Source organism: Ctenocephalides felis, unplaced genomic scaffold (assembly GCF_003426905.1).
Source record: "Ctenocephalides felis isolate EL2017-DRISC unplaced genomic scaffold, ASM342690v1 CF-g0.4_SCAFFOLD_01170, whole genome shotgun sequence".
NCBI lineage: Eukaryota > Metazoa > Arthropoda > Insecta > Siphonaptera > Pulicidae > Ctenocephalides > Ctenocephalides felis.
The window spans coordinates 45,254,202-45,281,471 of NW_020537324.1; the positions used below are offsets into that span (position 1 = coordinate 45,254,202).

A 27,270-nucleotide genomic window follows, 5' to 3' on the forward strand; every position below is an offset into this window, starting at 1 on the left:
CTCGTGCCTGCCAGCTTTCTAATATAATATAAAACTGTTGATATATTCACCTTGAATTGACAAATTGGCGTAACTCCAAAATATTGGCAGCACCATGATACAGATACCTTAGTGCTTACGCTCTCCAAGCACTCCAACGTTGTTATTTACAAAGTGGCAGCGTAAATCGGCAACGTCATCAATTTGAATTAATAAATTGCACTATTGAAATTGCAATAAAGTAAACGTGAGATATTTTGAGGATGTGGTATCATCTGAGAGTGCTATCTTTTGTGCTTCATGCAAGTGCGTAAGTTGGACCATTGAAAATTGTATAGAATACGATTTCACCACTGACAATGAGTATAATAAAGCAGCAAAATATGTCTGACGTACGTGGATTGTACGACAACAAATAGTTATTTATTATCTTTATCAATAATGATAAACAAAGCTAAATGTGGAATAAACAGATAAATTTATCAGTCGTAGATTGGCACAGCGATGTTTCACACATGTTGAACATAGTAAAATATACAGGTACTAAGTGAATTAAATTAAATAATAGTAGCAGATCCTCTGCTAAATAAAAAACACCATTGTTGATCAGTCATGATTCAATGTTGTTATTAGTATATCACATCACTTAGAAGTGGGGATTTGTATCACAGCACATACATGTCTATTGGGGGGCCCTCGTTCGTAAACACGTTGCGATTTGTATTCAGATAGTACAATTCCATTAATACAGATAGTTGCGTTTTGAAGTAAAATGTAAATATTAAACTCGCATACGTGAATCATAAATAAAAGACTGTCGTAAAATAACAGCTGATGAGTTCGCGGACCTTGAAATTCTAGTGGAAATACTCAACTTCAAGTTTTATAGATAAAACAATAAAGTTCGAAGCATCTAATTGTTAAACATTTGATAATATTAGAATTGGGTTGTGCATATTGCTAGGGTAGTTACCATGGTGGGAAGCACCTTTTGTGGTAACCCTAAAGTCCGCTGTGACTTGGAAACAATTAAGTGCGATGCTTTATGTGATTGCATGCATTCCAGTCTGACGAATTCAAATGGAGAGCAAGCTCCTTACAATGAGTGAGTACTTTAATATTTAATTTATAAAGAATATATACTTTTCATTAAATTCTTGATTTTGCAAAATAACTTTTAATTAACTTCCCGTAAGGCTAGTTATAGTAATCGCAAAAAAATTGAAAATGAAAATTTTTATATATCTTTACGTTTCAAAACCTTCTGAACATTTTGCCATACCTCAGAAAAAATTGATGTATGTGTGTGTGTGTGTATGTACGTGTGGATGTGTGTATGTGTGTGTGCGTGTATGTGTGTGTGTGCGGATACAAATTTTCCTCGACGATTTCGGGAACACAGATGAAGCGATTTGAATAATTCAAAAAACATTCGATTCGCATTGATAAGGAGACGTGCTGATTAGTTTTTGGCGAAGACAGGTCTAGCCGTGCCAAAAATTCAGTTTTTAAGAGAACGGAGCCTTCGATTTGAATAATTCAAAAAGCATTTTACTTATATTAACAAGATGAACTGATCAAATTTTCATGAAGGCAGGTCTAGCCGTTTCAGAGATTTATTAAAAAAAGTAAAAAAAAAATGCAATTTGGCGGTCAAAAATGATCATTAGACATATGCACATCAAATTATCAGATATTTTATAGAGATTTTAACAATAAGTATAAATTTTGATTACATTCCTATGGGTTCCGTACCAATGTTTAACCGTTAGACGGCAACGCGGCGCTTACGCGCTTCTATATTTCGTTTCTATGCAGTTAAAGCAGTACGATTGCTTTAAAAAAAAGTTCAGAATTTCCAAAATATTTCAAAATAAATTTTTATCTTTAAAAAGTCTTTTTTTTTCAAATGAAAGTAAATTTTTGTCAAGAATTTATAGTTTCTCATAAATCTAATTTTTTCAGAGTAAATTTTTTTCAAAACAGTTAATCTTTAAAAAAAAAAATTTTTGGTACGGGAAGTTCCAGCAATTTGCCTTAAGGCACGATGCCATGCGCCCCATTAGTTTTTTTTTTTAATTGTATGAATAAATTTGTTGTCCATAAGAAGTCTATAGTAATTTCAGATTTGACAAGTTTTTGAGGAAATATAAAACAAAATAATCCATAAGTATGGTTTAAATTAGAAAACATATTGAACTTAGCTAGTGGATGAATTAGTTGCACATTTGTAGTTTACTACTATTAACTTTTGTGGAGAATTTAGTGTTGTCAGTTTCGCTAGTCTACCAAAGATCATAGAGAATCGCCAAAATTCTGGTTACATTTTTGTATATACATATAGTGCAGTAAACGGAGCGTTTCAGGTCTGAATTTTTTTACTGTGTTCCGAATTGAATGAAATTTTGGAATTAGGTTCATCTTACCCTCAAGTTCAAAAGTGAAAACAATTCGGGTTGCGCCATCACCTCCCGGTGGGATGACACCCCTTCTCAATTATTTTTCAAAATAACGTCGGAAATCGATAGAAGAACTAATTATAATAATATAAATTGACAGAGTTACGAATTGTTTTCACTTTTGAACTTGAGGGTAAGATGAACCTAATTCCAAAATTTCATTCAATTCGGAGCACAGTAAAAAAATTCAGAGGTTATACCCTTTTTCCTTTCCGTTTACTGCACTAATAATGTTTTACTAAAATATAAATAACATAATATATTATTAATTTACCGGTATATTCTTCTATATAATACAGTTCAACTCAAACTATGCATACAAATTTTTGGACGTGCATTTTAACTGAATCGTATTATCACTAGTTTATTCCGACGCGATAATTGTTTTGATAAATGGGGATTGAAATGGAGATGTGTAGCTAAAAATTATGCACATACATACATATAATGCTACATATGGTCCAATGACATCAATATTTTACTTCATTCTGTATTAATCTGATATTACTAAATATTAATCTTAACACCCAGCATACACTTTACAACACAAAAATCAAAATCGCATTATTTAATTCTCGAAGGATTTGATGAAACTTTATTTAACTTGTCATTCTTTGTAGCTGTAGTCTGTCGTATTTTTTTTGCGTTAAAGTAATCGAATTCTGAACTTTCAACCTTTTGAACACAAAGAAACAAAATGTTAACGTAGCAGATAAAATTGTATGAAATAAATAATGCACTTCAAAATTGCACAAAAAATGTGACTTTAGTAGATAAGAAAATATAATAAAATACAGTAGGGTAGGGCGAGGCGTTCAATTTGACTTTGAGCAATTATATTGAGGAAACCTAACTAATTGTATCACAACAAATAACAAATATCAATAAAACTACCAGCTAATTCATTATTGTAGGAATTTATTTTTTCTGTTTTTTCAAAAGTTTGTAATCGTTAGGTTATATTGGCTGGGTAAATTTTGAAGGCCAAGGTGCAAATAAACCCAATGTCTTATTAACTTCCGTAGGGTAAGTTATTGTAATGGGCCAAAAATCGAAATTGAAAATTTTTACATTTCTCGACGTTTTGAAGGTTTCTGAACATTTTGGCATACCTCAGAAAAAATGGATGTGTGTGTGTATGTATGTATGTATGGATACATATTTCCAGTCACGTTTCCGGGCGCACGGATCAACCGATTTGAATGGTTCAAAAAACATTCGATTCCTATTGATAGGGAAAAGAGCTGATTAGTTTTTGGCAAAGGCGGGTCCAGCCATTTCGGAGATACGAAGCAAAGAGTGCAGAAAATAGAAATCGACTTTTTGAGAGAACGGAGCATCCGATTTGAATGATCTAAAAAATATTCAATTAGTATTGATTGGGAGAAGTTTTTATCAGTTTTTGGCAAAGGCAGGCCCAGCCATTTCGCAGATACGGAGCTAAATATGTAAAAAATGGCAGTTTTGAGAGAACTAAGCGTCCGATTTAGATGATTCAAAGAACTTTCTGCTTGTCTTAACAAAATAATTGATGTTGGAAAAAAAATTTTGTTTCAACTTTTTTTTTCAAAAAAAAAAATTTTTTTGTATATCGAAAATAATTCAGATTTTATTTTTAATTCTGACTATAGTTCTAATATACTTTGAACAAATAATTTCAACTTTGCAATTCAGTTTATATAATTCTTATAAATATTAGACAATGTTACAATATTAATAATAATCTATTTGAAAACACTACATTTGAAAACAGTATTCCTCGAACATTTCGTTACGGTACGGGAAGTTCCAGCAATTTGCCTTGAGGCACGATGCCATACACCCCACTAGTTTTAATTTTAGAGGGATTTTACAAAATAATAGCTACATTATTCGACCAATGCAAAATATAAATTTCATGGATGCATTTTTCACGGAGACATGACACTGTAAATAACTTTGAACTGGTATTTCAAAATAATTTATTTGACTTATCTCTTGTAAAATTGCCTTTTCAACCGTATTTACTTTTTTATTTAATATTTTTTATTTTTTAAACCTTTACCAGGGTGAAGGTTCAGTTGGTCCTTTTTATAGAGATTATATAAAAAACTGGTCAATCTAATTTAAAATTAACAATACATTGTATAAAACAATCAAATAAAGTACACCAAAAATTTGTACTTTTGTTATGGATTTTCAAACTTTACCATTTTTCTTTCGATAGCAACGTCGTAAGAATCAATGGCAATGGATATATATCTTTTTCCTTCTACTTTCAAATATTGTTGGTAAAAAGTTCTTAACTCGATTGGTTTTTTGAGATCGGTGGTGGACCTTTTTACCCGCCTTTTCAGCCTCGCTCTATCCTATGTATGTTCTATTTTTTCTAAATTTGATTTCATTTCAACCAATGGTTTCAAAATGGAACATGTCTCGTATTCCGACGTGATTTCAATCGCTGGCAATAATGTATCATGATAAACTGATCATTGGCAATGAGACAACTTTATGAATAATGTAAGGATTGAATGTAAGACTTCTGGCTATGGTTATTGTGATAACAATAATCATTTCATTTTTTTAGTTATTGCATAACTTTTCCAAAAAAATAACTTTGATGTCTGGAGAAATATATACTTTTTTCTTGTAGGTGTTTGTCTGGGACCGGTTCGATTGGTATATCGAGCAATTTTTATGCAACTATTAGATTTATCGATTTGAAAGTTTTCGAAGTTATAATAGTGTTAAGATTATTATTTTAGAATGATATTTGCAAAAAATCAACGGCAATGGCAATATTTAAGTAGGCGTCAAGCTAGTGCTTTATAACATTGGATATATCATACTATTAACTGGCAAAAATAAGTTCTAACAATCGATTTACGAATCTTCAAAAGTTATACAAATTTATCAGAAAATTTATGCACAAATAAATGGAAATTTTCATTATTTTTTAGTTTAACTATATTTTTTTAAATATTTCTTTTAGATTTTATTATTGCTAATAATGCTTTCCAATATTCCAACATATTTTTCTATCAATAAGTTTAGGTCTCTGGTTTTATGGTTATCAATCTCAAAATTCTCGTGTCTTGATGTTAGTGACTAAATTCCTCCAATAATTCTTTCTGTAAACTTATTAACTTCCCGTAGGGCAAGTTATAGTAATCGCAAAAAAATCGAAAATGAAAATTTTGGCATTTCTCGACGTTTCAAAGGTTTCTGAATATTTTGGCATACCTTAGAAAAAATGGATGTATGTGTGTGTGTGTGTGTGTGTGTGTATGTATGTGTGTGTATGTATGTGCGGATACAAATTTTCGTCGACGATTTCGGGAACACCGATCAACCGATTTGAATAACTCAAAAAACAGTCGATTTGTATTGATAAGGAGACGTGCTGATTAGTTTTAGGCGAAGGCAGGTCCAGTCGTTCCAAAGATACGGGGCAAAAAGTGCCGAAAACGGTATTTCAGTTTTTAAGAGAACGGAGCGTCCGATTTTAATAATTCAAAAAACATTTTACTTGTATTGACAAGGTGAAAAACCAATCAAATTTTCATAAAGGCAGGTCTAGCGGTTTCGGAGATCTAATAAAAAAAGTAAAAAAAAATGTCATTTGGCGGTCAAAAATGATCATTAGACATATGCACATCAAATTATCAGATATTTTATAGAGATTTTAACAATAAGTATAAATTTGGTTTACATTCTTATGGGTTCCGTACCAATGTTTACGCGTTAGACGGCGACGCGGCGCTTACGCGCTTTGATATTTCGTCTTTATGCAGTTAAAGCAGTACGATTGCTTTAAAAAAAGTTTAGATCTTCCAAAATATGTCAAAATAAAGAAAAAAAATTTTTTTTTCAAAAAAAAAATAAAAAAAAAAAAAATTTTTTTTTTCAAAAAAAGTAATTTTTTGTCCAATGTATAGTTTCTCAAACATCTTATTTTTTCGAAGTAAAATTTTTTCAAAAATGTTAATTGTTTATAAAAGAATAATAATTTTTGGTACGGGAAGTTCCAGCAACTTGCCTCAAGGCACGATGCCTTAGTTGCCTTAAGACAGAATTCCACTTACAGCTAGTTTTATTTTATTTTTCAAAAAAAGAACGAGAATTAAACATTGCAGGTGGACAACCCTTGATAAAATTAAATTGTTTTTTTTTTAAGTAAAATTTATGCTTGTAAATGAGCTCAAGAATAATTTGAATTATAATACAGCAAAATATACACTATTACGAAACAGGGGTTTGAGGATGAGGTATTTTGATAGCAAATTTTGGAAAAATAAAATCTGAATTATTTTTTATAATGCAAAATTGCAAAACAACTCAAAATTTTATTCTCCTGCCATAAATCCCTATTCCATAATAGTCATATCAAAACCTTGAATACCCAAATGAGCCATTTAAATTTAAATGAAATTAGTTTCTGATTAGGCTAGCACTTAGGGGGCGTCCAATAATCACGTGACGTTTTTAGGGGGAGGTAGAGGTTTGACAAAAATCACGAAATATCACGTGGCCAAATCAGTTACAACCAAAAATCACGTGGTGGAGGGAGGGGTATAGTAAAAAATCACGTGTATTTATTTTTTAACTGATTTTTTTAGAAAAAATCAAACATTTTCAAAAAAGAAATCAAAAATTGTACGGTTTTTTTGCGTAACTAAAAATACACGTGATTTTTGGTGGGGGAGGAGGGGTAATGTTGAATATCACCATGTATCACCAAGGGGGAGGAGGGGTCAAAAAAATCCTTAAAAACTCTCTCACGTGATTAATGGACGCCTCCTTACAATTCATATGTAGCACTGTTTGCAGTGGGTAAACCATCCATATATTTGATGTAAAATAACCCCTTTCACTTATATACCACCCTTCCACATTTACAGTTACTTTTTTATATGGCTAAACTATTATATAAGTTACTCTTGTTTATATAAGTTCGACCAATCTTTAAAATCTTTCTGAAAAAATGTTATATATTTCATTGGATGCAAAAGTACATTAATTACCAAGCAAAAATTTAAAAAAATATTAGTAAAAATATTCATACTTTCCCAAACTAAATTATAAAAACGTCAATGTTATTTTCTCGCATTATAAAATTCATTCATTTCTAATGCGATATAAAAAACATAAAAAGATATTTATTATATGTTCGACTCCCATGACAATAGAGATTAGCACAGATACATGGTCGTTTACATATTCAACCGCCAACGTGACTAAGCAATAGTGAAAGTACCGGCCATAAATAAATAAATGCTTACAGCAACAAAATTCTTTCTTTAAACGTGACATTATACGCATAATTCAATAAATTTTTATATACATATGTATAGAACACAGAATTATATGGGCTGCACTCACCGATTAACTCTACTTTTTAGAATATTTGAAAATATGTTCAAGAAGTTTAACCATTTATGATAGTAAAAGTAAACTTTTTTAAATAATCAACTTCACAGTTTACAGTAAACACTTGAAAAATATTTTCTGAAAGTGTTTGAAAAATTAATTAGGCATAAAATATAAATCACGATCAAATTACTAGAGACTAGTCAAATCGCAATTCGTATATAAATAACATGAATTTTAAATATTACACACACATATATATATATATATATATATATATATTATATATATATATATATATATATATATATACAATGGACTTATGCATTTATAAACCATATGTGCGATCGCCGTGAAAATTTTGGAAATTGTAAGGTAAATCTCCTGACAGGTTATCGGATATTTTAATTGAAGCCAAGTGGTAGGGGTTGGCCACCCCGAAGTCTTTCTTTATATTATTTCGGTCAAATTTTATTTTTTTATAATGCGTACATAAAAACACATATAAGTCTAAATTTTTAAACTCTTACTAAAAACCCCTGTTTTGTAAGAATTATTATATTAATTATATCTTTTGTATTTAATTGGCGATTAATAGACTAGCAGAGTGGTAGACAGGTAAAGAGAGGTAGATAGATGAAGATATTCATATAGACAAGTAGACTGAAAGAAACTGGTAGACTGGCTTTTTTGTCCAAATTTTTAATTGAATATGAAACAAGGCAAAGCGTAAATGTGTACAGCTAGTAATATCATAAAGTATTTTGGTAATGAATTTTTCACCTATTTACCTATCAACTTATCTGCCTATCTTCTTTCAATTTTATTTCTCTCAATAACATGGAAACTGCAAAAAAGCTACAAATTCAAAATTTGCACAATTGCGATCGAAAATCACAGTTTACTTCTACTCGTTTTTTTACTATTGACTTTGAAAACAAGTAGGTACAATAATATTGAAATTTGTTGAAAATTTTGAATGTTTTATGACATTTTTTTTTTAATTTTGAAAACATTTGAATTTTGTTTTAAATTTTTTCAAAGCGGTCACGTTTTGGAAATGTAAACAAAATTTGTACTTATTATTTATGATTAAAACCTCTATAAAATATACGGCAATTTGATATGCATATGTACAATGATCATTTTTGGAAAGCAAATGTCATTTTTTGGAGCATTTTTTTCTACATATTTGAAACCGCTGAACCTGCATTCCCAAAAAGTTCATCAGTTTTTCAGTTCATCAATACAAATGAAAAGTTTTCGAATTATTCAAATCAGTCCCTCAAATTGCCATTTTTGGCCCTTTTTGCACCGTATCTTCGAAACGGCTCGACCTGTCTTTGCCAAAAACTAATTGAACCAAAAACTCCCTGTTAGTACGTATCAAATGTTTTTTGATTCATTCAAATCGGTGTGCTCTCAAAATCGTGGACAAAAAATAGTATCCAAACAAACACACATACATACATGTACACACAGGAAGACAGGAAGACAGTGAAAAAATGCAAAAAAATCATTTTCGATTTCATCATCCTACGGAAAGTTAATACAACAAGTTTTCTTTATAAATTGAATATATTACACAGTAAGGTACAAGAACTCATTTGCTTGAATTATCATACATTTAGTATAGTTTATGTTGTTATCAATAAAAAGTAACTGTATGTACCATATAATTTGAGTAGATTATAAGATGATTTAATCCTTTAAACATAAATTTGACAAAACATTATTGAAGCTGACAAAAATTGAAAATGGATATTTTTACGTTTCAAGATCTTTTCAAGATCAAGGAAGATTATTTTGGCGTACCTCGCAGAATCATTTGCGGCGTGTGTATTTATATCAATGCAGGGCAAATTATTATTGATATCACATTGATTACCAATAAAGATAGTTTCAGATGACTATATACACTAGAGTTATAAAGAAAAATATTGCAACTATAAAAAATAAAAATTATTTTATGACCTGTATTTTTGTTTGCGCATAATCGTATGAGTCAGCAATGTTATCAGTCATTTAATAACTTCCCGAAAAAGATGTTTATGTTTTCACCAGAATGTCTAACCTAACCTGATAATTTTATGTTTTTTCGATGATTCTGGTGGGTCTGTATCTATGGCTACAAAAATTAGAAAAAGTATGTGGGTTTGTGAATGTAAATTTTTCCTTTCGCTAGCCATTCGTGGGTCGAACTTGCTACACAAACTCATGTTTTGTTCCCACATAAACTGTTAAATATCAATAAATAGACGGTATGGTTTTCGAAGCCTGTAAAATATTTTAGATTTTTTTTTCAAATATTTAAATGATTTTTGTTTTTATTGACTGATTTGGGTTGATTTTATTACGTTTTATTTTACTTGTTAGTTATATTTCCATTGATATTGAGTTAAGAATCGCAAAGATATTCCAATTTACATACAGGATTAATTATAAATACCAATAGTTTTATCGTAGTAAGTTGCATTGTTTTTAAATTTGCGTCATTGATTATGATACAAAGTGGTTAATTGCATTTATTTTTGCGCTGAACTAGTAACGATAAACTTTCGTCCAGAATATATTTACAGACCATTACTCGCACGTTGATGTTGTCTATTTAAATCAGCGTTCAATCGAAGAGAAAATATGAGAATAAATTAGTTTGCAAAAAATTTTATATCGTTTTATAAGGAATCTTGACCGATAATTAGAGAACGCAAACGCATACTAAAATAAAGAGACTGAAAATCTGAGCAGCACAACTAACAAAAAGTATATATTATACTATATTACATAACTATATACTATACTATAAGAACGATATACTGATTTATAAAACTTTAAAGTTTCATTTGTATGTATGTATTCATCAAACTTACACAATAATTTTTAAATTTGTTGAAAATTTTGAATGCCTTCTAACATTTTTTTAAAAATTTGAAAACATTTGATTTTTTTTCAAATTTTTTCAAAGCAGTTACGTTTTGAAATATTATAAGACTAAAATTATATGATTGTTAAACATTTTAAAACATTATCTAGAAAAAAAATTTTTTTTTGAGAATTTAGAAATTTTTATAAAATTTTGAATTATTTTACTTTTTTAAAAAAAAAATGTAAACATTTGAATTATTTTAACTTCCCATTAGGTAAGTTATAGCAATCGCAAAAAAATTGAAAACGAAAATTTTTGCAAATCTTTACGTTTCAAAGGTTTCTGAACATTTTGGCATTTCTTAGAAAAAATGGATGTATGCGTCCACGACTTTGGGCGCATGGATCAACTGATTTGAATGATTTAAAGACATTCGATTCCTACTGATGGGAAGACGTGATGATCAGTTTTTCGGCGAAGCCAGGTCCAGCCGTTTCGAAGATACGGGGTAAAAAGTGCCAAAAATGGTAAATCAGTTTTTGAAGTAACGGAGCGCCCGATTTCAATGATTTAGAAAACATTTTACTTGTGCCATTGCCCACTAGTAGATTTTTCTTTTTCAAAGCATTCGCGTAACAAAATATCGAAGCATGTAAGCACCGGGTCGCAGTCTAACGGTTAAACGGTATAAATCTTGGTACGGAACTTTTAAAAATATAAACAAAATTTCTACTTCATATTAAAATCTCTATAACATTTCTGATAATTTGAGGTGCATATGCCTGACTGGAATGGAATTTTTCAAAACTTGCTTCTCGATATCTCTGAAACCGCAGGACCTGCCTTCCCAAAAATTTAATCAATTCTTCAGTTCAATACAAGTAAAATGTTTTTTTCTTTTATTCAAGTTGGTCTCTCCATTCTCTCAAAAACTGAATTGCCATTTTGGCCCTGTATCTTCGAAACGACAGGACCTGCTTCAGTCTAAAACTAATCAGCACTTCTCCTTATCGGTAGGAATCGAATGTTCTGTGAATTATTCGAATTGGTTGATCTGTGAAAACATCGGCAAAGAAAAATTTATTCACTCATACATACATACTACACATATATATGAACACACACACTTACATCCATTTTTTCTAAGGTATGCTAAAATTGTTCAGAAATTTTTGGAACGTAAAGATTTGCAAAAAATTTCATTTTTTGCGTTTGTTTACCCTAGGGAAGTAAAAAAGTTTATACACCGTAATCAAAGATATTATTTTTTACTACGAACAATAATACTCGGGGATTCCAATATATATGTGCTAGGGCATCGAGAGAACATTGAAAATCATCCTTACTACCTCATGCAAAAATTTAGTTAATTATTTATTCATTAAAGTGATTAATGTATTTTCTATTTTATGAAGAGCAACCCGAACTATTTTGTTAATCACAGTTGCGCTTTTTTCATTGAATCAAATATGTTTGAAAAGGATGAGTGGCAAAGCACGTTAAGCATATTAAGCAAAAAATAGTACGTATAAAACATAGTGGCAACAGTCAAAATTCAATTTAAAATCTCTTAGTAAAATTGTGAATATATTTTAAAATTTTAAATACTCTCGAAAAATATTATTTAAAATTTGCATTAATCAATTTTGTTTTTTTTGTCAGTTGAATTGTTCCTTCTTAATTCATTGTGAATTTCGTTTTTGTCTAATTCTGAAGTTTCGGAATTTTGGAACCTATTCATTAAATAAGTGAATCCTTATTAATGATCAACTAGATTATTTAAGCAAATATACAATTTACATATAGTTAGTAGATATTTCATTTCTGAATAACAATTCATTGATATAGCATAATGATAACTATTCTTTTGCACTATATCATGAGATTTTATGAATCGATTGAATAGAACAAAGTCATTTGATTCATGATAAGAGTGAAGATCTGATTAGTTCTTGAAAAATATTGAACAAACTGCTTGTGATCTACAGGCTAAACAATTAAAATAGAAATTGGCGTATTTTTTAGAAATAAATTAATTTGATATGCAATTTTTTTTCTAATTTTAATTTATCTAATTAACTTTTTATATTTATTTTAAACTATTTAGTAATATCACGTTTAAAAACACTTTCGGTTTTACCGCATATTTCAAAAATCTTTATATACATGGATTTGGCAGTGTGTTGGTAGTCTTTTAATAACAAAAATATTGAAATCCTTTCATATTTAAAAATCCGAAATCCAATTTAAGTTTTTTAAATTATGTCTACAAGTTAGAAATTTTTAGCTATTTGATAATAAGCGTACATATTTTGATTATGATAGTGATTTGATATGACTAGATTCGGCGAAGTAATCCAATCTGCAATTTAATTTATAAGACTTAGCATGGAAAAATCACTTCCATTCGTAATAAAATGCAAATATTTAATTAATTATTCTCACGTGTTGTGATATTGCGTGTTCATAGATCCAATTATGAGTCAGAAGGTTAGATATCAATAATAATAAGGCTTCAAAAACATCTCGGTACATATACGAAATGTCGAATTAAATATATATATATATATATATATATATACATATATATATATACATATATATATATATATATATATATATATATAACATTCTCCAGTTATGCGACTGTATTGAAGATATTTATTCATTGTCGATTTCATTTTGAACTACTCTGATTGAGAACTCATATTAATTAAATATGCTAAGATAGAAATACATACATCATACTCATTTCTTATTAACTAATTAGCTAATTTTATGTTTCCTCGGCGTTTCAAATCATTCTAAATCCAATGAGACCAAATTTGGAAAAAGAATGTGTGTGTGTATGAAACGATTTTTGAATTTTATTAAATTTTGGAAATTTAATGATATCATTTGGCAATCGTGTTGATTACTTTTTAATAAAGATAGGCCTGTCCGTTTTTTAGTAATTGTTATTTAAAAAAACGCCGATTTTAATGAATATTTATATGGTCTTATTGAACATACTAAAATATCATAATTCTACGAAAAATGGTTGTGAAAACTATTAATAATTTCAGTTAATTGGCCGCCCTTTACGAAAATACTTTGTGTATGTAGTAAGTATGTGTGCGTTTTTCAATTTTTAATAAAAAAAATTGTACGAAATTGAATACTCTGCAATATAGTTTGGCACATTATTATCTCGACAGCACCAGCAGACAAAGCAGAAATTTTGGCCACAAACTTTGAAAACATACACAAACAAAACGCCGACATGTCCAACGCAGACTTAAGACGAGACGTACGCAATTCTATTCAAAATTTTACTAAACAATTTAACGACAAAGACTTACGAATAGACCCTGCCACAGTTTCTGAAATAAAATCTACGATCAGAAAACTACCGAACAGGAAAGCACCCGGACCGGACGGACTACAAAATATTATACTGAAACAATTACCAACAAACGCATACATACTGATTACACGACTGGTTAACCGTATAATGGCTAAAGGCCACTTTCCTGCTTCATGGAAAACATCAACTATATTTCCTATCCTGAAGCCGAGGAAACAGCCAGACTCTCCGCAAAATTACAGACCAATCAGCCTCCTCAATACAATGAGCAAAGTTACCGAAAAGATACTGCTCAAACGCATCAACAGACACATCAGACGAAACAAGATTATACCAGACACACAGTACGGCTTCAAGGAACAGCACTCTACGTTACATCCACTCACACAGCTAATAGAAAACACTGTACTCAACTTCAAAAGACGAAACCATACCGGATTGGTGCTGCTCGATTTCGAGAAGGCCTTTGACACCATCTGGATGGACGGACTGATATATAAATTCATAACGCTTAACTTTCCACCATACATCACAAAACTACTCCATTCTTACCTCACAGACCGTAATTTTACAGTACAAGTAGACAACACACCCTCGACGATTAAACAAGTGACAGCGGGAGTGCCGCAGGGCTCGATCCTGGGACCGCCTTGTTTAACGTCTACATCCACGACATGCCCACTGACGCCGACACAACACTGCTGACATTTGCTGACGACACTGCCATTTACAGATCATCACGATCACCAACGCTACTGACTACAAAAATACAAAGACATATAGACGCCCTGACTGATTACACGGAAAATGGCAAATTAAAATTAATCCTTCTAAAACAGAAGCAATTTTCTTTACAAAAAGCCGTTGGTCCATTACACTTACTGACTTGACGAAACTAAAGGTAATGGGCCATGAAGCTGAGTGGTCCAAGGAAGTCAAATACTTTGGCGTAACCTTGGACTATAGACTCAGCTTCACAAAACATACGAATACAAAAATTGGACAGGCTTACGGGATGATGAATCTACTGAGACTTCTTTTGAATCACAACAGCCCGCTAAGCGTGAAGAACAAGCGGACACTTTACTTGACACTCATAAGACCATTACTGACATACGCCGCTCCGGCATGGAATGCGACAACCAAGAACAACAGACGGAGACTACAAATAGCACAGAACAAAGCACTGAGATTGGTACTAGACAAATCAAGGGACCCACTGACGAGACACTACTATTCAACGAAATATTTACACGAACAGACGGACATACCGACCATACTCGAACACATAAAAAAGCTCACCGAGAATTTTTACCGCAAGTGTAGGGATCACGATAATAGTTCCATCCGCGCGTTAGGCCAGTACACATCAGAAATGATCTGGTACGGGAATTATGCCATGCCTAACTACCTGATCGAACCCGCAGTAAATACATAAGCAATACACCACTGGCAATAGGATATTTTTTTCAGGAGACAAAAATTGTCTCCTTTTTTTTGTCCTTGTATAATAATATATAAAATATTATACAAATATTAATATGTTGTAAAACTAAGAAAATTTTTGGGTAGAATACCTCCTCAGGGTAGAAAAACCCACATTCAATTCAATGTATACATTGAATTTGTAAGTATCCTGAGTTGCTGTATAGAACAGACAGACAGAAATAAAAATTTTATTCATTATATTTGTATCGTATATATACAAATATAATGAATAACATTTTTATTTCTGTCTGTCTGTTCTCTACAGCAACTCAGGATACTTACAAATCATTAATAAATTAATATAATAATTTCTTATTGATTAAGTCGATTATTTAAATATTTAAGAAATTCCATCTACAACTAGTTTTATTCTTAATTTAACAGAGTATGGTATTAGGTTGTACTTATAACTTTTGTATTATTATATTGGAATTATTTACAACTAGTTCAAGTTTTTTGTAATGTTCTTTATGTTTTCATGAAGTAATGGAATTATAATCAGTAATTATTTATCACTGAATCACTAATTGCTCGTAAAAATTCCTGTCGCTGTAATAAATTATTTTCTGGTGTGATAAGAATAAGGTTGATTGTTGAAATATTTGTAAATCGTGTTGATTTATATATCATATTAGTTTTACATTTTTGTATTAGATAAATTAGTTAATCAAGAGGTCAAAATATAGAGTACCTATATGCAAGGGTCTATCCCGTCCATCAATTTTCGCGCGTAAAAGTAAATCCTACTGAAAAATTATGCTTTTTTTTTAGACCAACTTTATTGGTTAACAAGATGTTATTCAACAAGTTTCTATCTTAACACAATAGTAGAAACTGAAATTTAAAAAAAAAATGCCTCGAGGATAAACCATAATGAATTACTAACATGACGTTAATCAAATTTGATTAGAAATGAGTCGAAGCGTAAATAATTTTACAATCACGGTTGGTTTCATCGGCAAATCTGGTAGAATACTGCCAGATTTGCCGATTCTTTAGATCGATTAATTAACAATTTCTATTTAGATTGCAATCACGTGTTATATAGTTTTTTTAAAAATCAACTATTATTTTTAAATTTAAAGAGACAGAACAATTCATGAACAAATATTTACGATTTTACAACTAATTTGTAAGATCGATTTTTATTTATTTCATTATAGTAATGACGTAATCAAATTAGTCTCAATTAAACACGAATACTGTTATAAAAATGATGAGCTATTAAGAAATTGTAAATACTTTACCTTTACCAAATTCACACATATATTTACTTATTTAAAATATTAGGTAAAGTAAAAAGAAATCCAATATTAACTTCCCGTAGGGTAAGTTATAGTAATCGCAAAAAGTAAAAAAACACTCGATTTGTATTGATAAGGGGACGTGCTCATTAGTTTTTGGCAAAGGCAAGTCTAGCCGTTCCGAAGATATCAATTTTAATAATTCAAAAAACATTTTACTTGTATTAACAAGATGAAGAACTTATCAAATTTATATGAAGGCAAATCCAGCAGTTTCGGAGAACTAGTAAAAAAAGTTTAAAAAAATGCCATCTGGTGGTCAAAAATGATCATTAGACATATGCACATCAAATTATCAGATATTTTATAGAGATTTTAACAATAAGTATAAATTTTGTTTACATTCCTATGGGTTCCGTACCAATGCTTATCCGTTAGACGGCGGCGCGGCGTCTAACTGGAACATTCACACTAATTATTTTTTGACAATTTTTGGTTACATTCTAGTGTGTAGTCTAAATACTGCAGTCTAGAAATCTGTACACACTAGAATGTAACCAAAAATTGTCAAAAAATAATTAGTTTAAATGTTCCAGTTATTAATAGCTTGGTTTATCACAGTGTAATAGTGTAGTGTATTTTTGTATAATTAATTTCTGTTTTCCACTGAATGACGGTCTCGATGAAGACCGAAACGTATGGATAAATAAAGTATTTCAAAACTACTTTAGATTTTTACTTGGTGTTACTGCCCGATTCTAAATAACTCATCAATATATTTATATATATATATATATATATATATATATATATTTATATACTAGCTGACCCGGCAAACGTTGTTTTGCTAAGTAAGGTATATTCTAAACAATTTCTAGAGAATCAAAAATATTAATACTTTAAGTGTATAAGGATGTGTTGTTTGAATGCTATATACAATGAGGCATTATAAAAACAACAAACTCCATTAGTTTGCCTATATTTTGTCAATACAATCAAACTGGAAGTTTTGTACACTTTTTATAGAAAACATGGTAAAATCCAATCCAACTTATTGATTACGTTTAAAGTTTTTCAGATTCTTTTTGGATTCTGCATTTTGTGTATAATTGTAAATAATACTACTGAGCTAATACAAAATTTTAAAATTTCTGCGAGAAAAGATAGAAAATGAATCAAGTATTTCTTCTTTGACCTGCTTTTTGAAAAGTTTCAAGTAACAATCTATGAATTAAAGTAAATTTAATAAAAAGTATATATGTAGAGCAGAGCGAAGCACAATGGTCCAATTTGACTTTGAGCAAATATCAACTATATCACGAAAACTAAGCTAATTATATCACAACAAATAACACATTTCAAACGAACAATTATCTGACTACGTTCAGTAAAACTGTCAGCTACTTCATCATTGAAAAAATGTGCTTTCTTGCTATCTTTCAAAAATTTGTTATAGAACTTTTTATCCTATAGGCGGAGTAACTTGAAATGGCCAGATGGCAAACAGGTTTAATGTCTTATTTTAATTTTACAGGTATTTTACAAAATAATTACACTTTTAACTAATGCTAAAAAAGCTACCAACGGTAGAAAATACTTTTATTATGGATTTTCAAGAATTAACGTTTATCTCTCGATAGCATGGTCATGAGAATCAAGGTTATAGCTGGTTATACATTTTTTTCCCTCTACATTCAAATATTGAGCTAAACAATGTTTAACTTCACTGGTTTTTGACACATTGGTGGTGAACGTTTTTAACCCCGGACCTTCATATTTTACTGTCTATTTTTCGATAAATTCTGGGAAATTATAACTGGGAAAACGTTATTCGACAAAATGTCCCTTTGATAGATACCAAATTTAGGTTCTGAATTGAAATAACATAAATAAAAAAATAATATAACCTAGAAAATGGTTTATAAATACCAATGAGTATATAATTATACAAATGAGATCTTTCAGAGCACCGTGTTTGAGAAAAATATGATTTGCAAAAAAAGAGTGCTACAACGCTAAAAAGTGCATTTTCATATTAACATTTTAAAAAAGATTGATATTTTGAGTTTCTAGTAACACTTGCGGCCCGTTTACTAACGTTTTTGTATATAAATAAAACTACGAACAAATCTACTTACTACAATTTAATCATAATTAAATAATATTTACGCAGAACATCCTATTAAAAGTAATTAAACATCATCTGTCAAAAACGTTTGACATTTCACGTATTAGCCACCGTCCATTGTTTTATTCAAGGTACGCTTCTATAAAAAATTTCAAATTAAAAATGTAAAGTTTCTACGCAATTTTGAAATAATATCTCACCTTTTCGACCACCTACTGATTAGCACGAATTTTTCAAGACTAAGACTGGTCAACTCAATTCAGCCGTTTTCGCGTTTTACTTGGACATTTGAAAGAGAGCTCCGTTTTTATATATAAGATATATATATATATATATATATATATATATATTTCAAAGTAACTAGCAGCCCATTCGTCGAAATAAAAAAGGTGTAAAGTATAAAAACTTTTATTTATACGTTTCGACACAAGATGCGTGTCATCATTCAGCAACACAGGACAAAAACACTCAACAAAAATTTATTTTAAAAAATTAAACTTAATAACATATTAGAGAAAAAAAACATTTTTTAGAAAAAATTATGAATAACTAAAAGATTTGAAAACTAATTTTACTAAAAGTTATGAAATACATCATTGTGAAGCTAGAAGCACGCCCATACCGAGCATCTAGACTCGACTGCTATATATATATATACATATATATATATATATATATATATATGTATATATAGTAGTTCTTTATGAAATTCTTAACAATTATTAATGATTTTTGCAGGATCTTTGTCAATCGCAGTCTGCATTTAGAAAATATAAAGTTTTATGGATTTGATATGGATTATACTTTGGCAGGTAAATATTTTTTCATATTGTTCAATTGTGTTGCCCTTTTCTTTCCATTTCGAATTTCTTTGCTCCCAGGGGCTCAAATGCTTACTTAATTGATAAAAAAATCTGAAGTTTTAGCTCCTAATATTAAGTTTAAGATAGTCCGCACTCCAACCATAGTTGTAAAACTGTTTTGAAAATTGGAAAATGCGTTGGCATAGTTGCATTGTATCCTTGAGGGATTATTTTGAGAGGGATAAATTAGAATCAGAAGAATTGATAAATATTTCAAAAGTTTTAATTGAAGTCTTATTCATATTTTTGCATGGTTAAATATTAAATATTATCGCACTACATTTCTTTTCGCAACTATTTAAATCAATATGAGGAATTCAAAATCTATTTAAAAAATATCAGTTGAGAATCTAACATATTAGGAAAATTTTATTTAAAGAAATTTTCTTTCGTTATTATTTTATTATTTCAACATATTGCTAATATTTTACAACTTGCTGTAAGGCAAAAGCTACATATATGTTGTTAATGACTATATATTGATGCTACTAAAATATACCAATTATACAACAATACTCATTTCGTAATTTTTAAAATATTCTGATATTAGCCGTAATGCTTTAATGAGTGATGGCAAAATATGATAAAATGTTTTCATTTTAAAAATATTTGTCTTTAATCGCGATAAAACAGCTCTTACATTTTCATCTGCACACAATTATTAAATTCAACTTGACAAAATAATATTTAATTCAATTCAATTCAAAGTATTAATTGCCTGGTTTAATCATAACTGTACTTAATTGCATAACGCTAATTGATACCAATCATTTCATTTCACTGAATGGCGGTCTCGTAAATATTATACATATAGATCAATATATTTATATTTTTGCAGAATATAAATCGCCGCAATATGAATGTCTTGGATTCAACCTGATTAAGGAACGCATGGTTAGCCTTGGCTATCCACAAGAAATAACCGAATTTGAATATGATCCATCATTTCCTGTTAGGTAAGATTAGTAAGGTTAACTTAATATAATAATAATTGTTAGGTTGATTAAAGATTTTCAAGCATAATATAATATAACGCTACTTTTGTCATGTTTAGTACATTTCGTGCAATTTTAGAACTTTCACGAATTATACCAGTAATTAACTTCCCGTAGGGTATTAACTTCCCGTAGGGTAAGTTATAGTAATCGCAAAAAAATCGAAAATGAAAATTTTTATATATCTTTACGTTTCAGAGGTTTTTGAACATTTTGGCATACCTTAGAAAAAATGGATGTATGTGTGTGTGTGTGTGTATGTATGTATGTGTGTGTATGTATGTGCGGATACAAATTTTCGTCGACGATTTCGGGAACACGGATCAACCGATTTGAATAATTCAAAAAACATTCGATTTGTACTGATAAGGAGACGTGCTGATTAGTTTTTGGCAAAGTTAGGTCTAGCCGTTCCGAAGATACGGGGCAAAAAGTGCCGAAAACGGTAACTCAGTTTTTAAGAGAACGGAGCGTCCGATTTGAATAATTCAAAAAACATTTTACTTGTATTGGCAAGATGAAGAGTTGATCAAATTTTCATGAAGGCAGGTCTAGCGGTTTCGGAAATCTAATAAAAAAAGTAAAAAAAAAAATGCCATTCGGCGGTTAAAAATGATGATTAGACATATGCACATCAATTTATCAGATATTGTATAGAAATTTTAACAATAAGTATAATTTTTTTTTACATTTCTATGGGTTCCGTACCAATGTTTATGCGTTAGACGGCGGCGCGGCACTTGCGCTGTGACAATTCGTCTCTATGCAGTTCAAGCAGTACGATTGCTTTGAAAAAAAGTTTCGAATTTCCAAAATATGTCAAAATGAAGAAAACATTTTTCTTTTCAAAAAAATAGTTTGTTTTCAAAAAAAAAATTTATCTTTCAAAAAAAAATTTTTTTTTTCAAATAAAAATTTTTTTTTCAAAAAAAGTAATTTTTTGTCATATTCCTAGTTTCTCAAAAATCTAATTATTTCGAAGTAAATTTTTTTCAAAAATGTTAATCGTTTTTAAAAAAATAATAATTTTTGGTACGGGAAGTTCCAGCAATTTGCCTTAAGGCACGATGCCCTAATTGCCTTAAGACAGAATTCCACTTACAGCTAGTTTTGCCTAAAATCGTATGTTGTCTTTTCAGAGGATTGTGGTTCGACACATTGTATGGTAATCTTTTAAAAGTGGATGCCTATGGTAATATTCTAGTATGTGTTCACGGATTTGAATTTTTAAAACCGTAAGTTTTTAAAATCTTATGAAAAATTTTTTTCAACGATATGTTCTAAATTTCTAAACTTTTAGGTCCCAAGTATATGAACTCTACCCGAATAAATTTTTACAATTAGATGAATCACGAGTATACGTATTGAACACATTATTCAATCTTCCAGAAACATTTTGCTAGCATGCCTAATTGACTATTTCACGAATTCTAAGCAATATACGAGGTAAGTTTTTATAAATAAACATTTCATATCTATTATATTCATCCTGGTCCAGCTTCTTCACCTTTCCTTTTGCTATATAAGGATTTCTAATTACTTTCTCCAACTTTGCTTTGCCAGTTGTTGCCGTTTTCCAACGTTTCCAGAAATAAACTTTGTACTTTCTTCCAATTTGTTCTGCAACCCTTTCTTTATCTTTCATTTCGCTGAATTTAGACTACATCTCTCTATTTTCTTCAGCCTTATTGATCTTCAAGTATACTTAATTTTACATCTGCTTTCTGTTTCTCGTGTTATGAATGAAACCTTAAATTTCGACTGTATATATCGGTAACTGGAAAAGTCTTAACATCATTGACTAATAAAAATTCACTGTAGCGTATAGAAGAAGGTATCCTTATAGTTTTGAGCAAGTCTAGGAAGTCACTGTTTTCGTAAAGATCAGTTATTTAGTTGTGATCAGTCTGCAGGATCAGTGGCATCGGAAGCAAATTTTTGATGGGTGGGCTCGTTTTTTTTTTTTGATAGACAGGCAGTGGGTTCGTTTTTTTTTAGCCATTTCAGGCCCTATCTTTTTTTGCGATTCATGGGTGGGCTCAAGCCCACACAGCACACACGGTTCCGTTATTAATCACCACATATAATTAATAAACTACCCAGAAAAACTTGAATCGCCTTTCCTGGTTCTGCAGGAAATCAAATCACAGTAAATGTTCGAAAGTACAAGTTTGTTGAACGCTAGGTATCAACTAAAGCATTCGTTAAATTTTAGCATGTGATCAAATCTTGGACTGGTCTATTTTCCTACAATAGTGCTCAATCGCAAATGTCTTTCTATTAGTAATCAATAATATTGAGGTATAGTTGTAAAAAGTTGAGGTACCGCAAGTATACGGGTTCTGAGGTTGATATTTTTGACAACTGCATTCAATTTAGTTTTTCTTAGAAATTATTTTAAATGTATACCTCTTAGTTTCAGAATATTTCGCAATTTTTCAAATTAATTTGATTTTATGTCAATATCTTTTAAAATTATAAAGTTTTTGCTTCGCTCTATATAGAAGTTGATATCGTGTACTTGTGAAATTGTTTGAATCATTTTAGAATTCTACTAGTACTTGGTATGTTTTGATATAGCTAGTTTGAGAGTCTGAATTGATGACATTGGATCTAAAGCTTTTAGAACTGCTTCATTAATTACTCTTTTTTGTTTGTTTACTTGTCCTTAAAGAATTTGGAGATATTTTATGTCAATTTGTTCATTCATTAGTCGTGTTTAATCATCATCTTCTCCAAACATCTACTCATGTAAGAAATTTCTCTCCCACTACTTACAAATGCGCATTATTTAGTTAATCGTTTTATTTTCTTTTAACGTATCGTATGGCAAACTTTTGATGATATGTATTATATCAACTTTATATTTGTATTTTATTCATTGGGTTGCATTAATCATAAAATAATATCTAATTTTAGAGAATCTACCGGTGTAAGAGCTGGTAATTTATTCATGTCGTTCAAGTCTATATTCCAAGATGTACGCGGAGCGGTGGACTGGGTGCACATTCAAGGAGATTTGAAACGCAGGACGGTCGAAAATTTAGATCAATATGTGAAAAAAGACATTCGATTACCAATGGTTTTGAGCAGGATACGAGAAAGTGGAGCTAAAGTTTTCTTATTGACAAATAGTGACTACAACTTTACGGATAGAATAATGACACATCTATTTGATTTTCTCATGGAGCACGAGTAAGTATTTTTACATATTGTGGAATATCTTCTATATTTATATATAAAAGTAAGTCGGGTTTTCCTTCCTGACGATATAACTCCAGAACCCACAAACCGATTTCGACAATTTTGCATTCGTTGGAAAGGTCTCGGGCTCCGCAAGGTTTATAGCTAAGAAAATTAGTTGTGCATGGCATCGTGCCTTAATGCAAGACGCTGGAACTTCACGCACCTTAATTAAAAATTCGAGTAATGACATTAGTGAGAATTATCAGAATTATGCTTGGTTAAGTCAACGAGCAATTCTTGCCGCAAAGAATAATGATGTACACGCACTGAATTTCACCATTCAATCAAAAATTGCTGGCGATTTGGTGACATACCAATGATTTCGACTGGTCTTCCGTTTGACTTCAAACGATTGCAATTTCAGGTTCGCCTTGCGTTCGCAATAACAAGTCGCAAGGCCAATCGCTTAGTGTTTGCGGGATAAATTTTAAATAGATTATTTAGAAAATCATTATTTTTCACATGGGCAGTTATACGTTGCCTGTTCATGAGTTGGAAAACCATCCGCTTTGTTTGTGTTAACGTCAGACCAAAAAACAAAAAATGTGGTTTATCAAAGAGCACTTCAATGAAACGGATGATTTGCGGATTCACTTTCATTTACTTAGATAAGTTCAACTAAAAAACACTTCATTTTTGTAATCGAAATAAATTCATTACTGTTGTATAATAAAAATCAACAGAATTTTAGCGCAGAAACAGACATTCTTGCTTAATTAAAAATGTACATATGCCTGTGCCTAATTGAAAACAAAGTATAATTATTTAGCTAGTAATTATAGAAGCATAAGATGAATAATATCGCATATCGTTAGCTTAAACTATATAATTTTGTAACTTAATAATATTGATATTACAGCCAGACGATCCTCATCGAGACTGGAAAACTTACTTTGACGTAATAGTGGTAGATGCACACAAACCTCTTTTCTTTGGTGAAGGTACAATTTTGCGTCAGGTTGACACTCGAACAGGATCGTTAAAAGTGGGCACGCATATGGGACCATTACAACCTGGTCAAGTCTATAGTGGCGGTAAGTACTACTTTATCTCATTCTTAAAGAATGATGTGAAATAATGAAATAGTTCGGAATTGATTTGCAAAGTTGAAATTATATACTTTAACTATATAAGAAAACTTTAGGATTTTTCAAAATTTTGAAACTTTTAGAATAACTTTCATATTTGTTTTCATATTTTTGAATTCTAATAAAATCGGATATTTATTTTAAATTTTTTCTAAAATAATATTTTGCTTTATTTTCCCCAACAACCAATCATTTCTTCACACCGTCAACTAAGGGAAGGGAATATGATTTTTGAATCATTTTAATCGAATGATCCATTCTCTCAAAAACTGCATATATTTTCTACAGTTTTGTTCCGTACCTCCGAAAGACCTACCTTTCGAAAAAACTAACTAGCACATTTCGCCGACAGTACGAACCGAATGTAATGAAAATCCAATCAATGTTTTATTCCGTCAATAACTTATATTTGATGTGCATATGTTCAAGGACTATTTTTGACCATCAAATGGCATTTCTGTATCTCCGAAGCCGCTGGACTCGCCGTTGCAGAAATGTAGTCAGTTTTTCACTCCGTCAATACGAATCGATTGTTTTAATCATTCTTTCAATCGGGTGTCCCGTTCTTTCAAAATTACCATCTTTGCACTTTTTGCTCATTATTTCAGAAACGGCTGGACTTGCCTTTGTTAAAAACTAATCCGCACGTCCCCCCATCATAATAATAAAAAAATTAAATGTTTAAAATATTTAAATCAGATAAATCTAAAATTCAAATAATGGTGCTAAAGTTCAACTCCGTGCTTTAAGGCAAATTGCTGAAACTTTCCGTACCGAAATTAAAATTTTCAAAAAAGCAACATTTTTTGAAAACTTTGAAAAATTACATTTTTGAGAATTTAGAAGTTTTTTAAAAAAAGTGTTTCAAATCTAATTTTGATTTTTTTTGAAAATCTTGAATTCTTTTTAAAAACAAAGCAAACAACGCAACTGGCTGCGTAGCTCTTTTAGAGAAGAAATATGAAACCCATAGAAATGTGAAAAAAATGTTTACTTATTAAAATCTCTATAAAATATCTTATAATCGATGTGAATATGTGTAATGATCTTTTTTGATCGACAGATGTCAATTTTTTATACCTCTTTATTGAATATCCCAAACATCTACACCCGCCTTCCAAAAATTTTACCAGTTTTTTATTTCGTCTTTTGGCTGAGGCTTTGGCTGGAACTAATCACGACGTCTCTCAATTATTCTTATTAAATTAATAAGTATAGGATAACATCGTTGGAAATAAATCTCATGCTCAAAATGCTAGGAATATATTAACCCTCCCTCCGTCGGTCGGAGATTTATTTTCCTTCGAACGGTCGGAGTAGTCTGGCCGGACCACCATTCATTTTACATGCATTTATATGAGATAAATGAGTTTTTGGTGTCTTATATAATAACGATTATTAGAAATAAATATTTATAGTTTGATTTTTTCTTTTTCTTGCCGTCTTTTGCATGTGTTGAGCTTGCCTCTAATAAAATCGTTGTTTTTTGTTAATTTTTCTATTTTATATCAATGAAAAACAATATTTATTCTTCTTCGGCGGCGCCTTCGAAATGAATGTGAAATTCAAATGAAAACGAAATGAGGTGGTCGCCCTTGGAATGAGCTGTAAAACTCAAAGTGAAAATATAATTTCAATTGAACTGCATAATTACGGCTACAGGTTTGCAAGAAAAAAGTTTCGAACGCGCAGTACCGATAGAAAAATTGTTGATAATGTACGCATTATTCATATGATTTTCAATGTTTGCGATAACCAATAAGTTTGATAGGTTTTTAATGCATTTTTATATGTGTACGTGTAAAACCAACATTCATGTTACAACACATAGCAAATAATATATAAAACGCAGTTTGAATAGAAAATACCAGAAAAAAGACAAAAGTCTGATCAAACGCGTCATATTTCATACAAAAGTATGGGTGGTCTAGACAGACCACTCCGATCGTTCGAAGTATAAAAAAGTTAATATTCTTATTTATTTTCAAATTGAAGTCGAAAAAAGTCTGGCCAGACCACTCCGACCGACGGAGGGTTAATAGTTTTTAGTCTATTTTAATCGTGTTTATTTAATATTATAGCAAATCTTTCATATTTGCAGGATCGAGTGATGTATTTACTGAACTTATAGGAGCTAAAGGTAAAGATGTTTTTTACATAGGCGATCATATCTTTGGCGATATTTTAAAATCAAAAAAGATTCGTGGTTGGAGAACATT

At 30.4% G+C, this 27,270-nt stretch overlaps 1 pseudogene; it reads left to right on the forward strand.

The window, feature by feature from the left end:
• Positions 1 to 812: 812 nt before the first annotated feature.
• Positions 813 to 27,265, forward strand: LOC113367301 (annotated as a pseudogene).
• Positions 27,266 to 27,270: the final 5 nt, after the last annotated feature.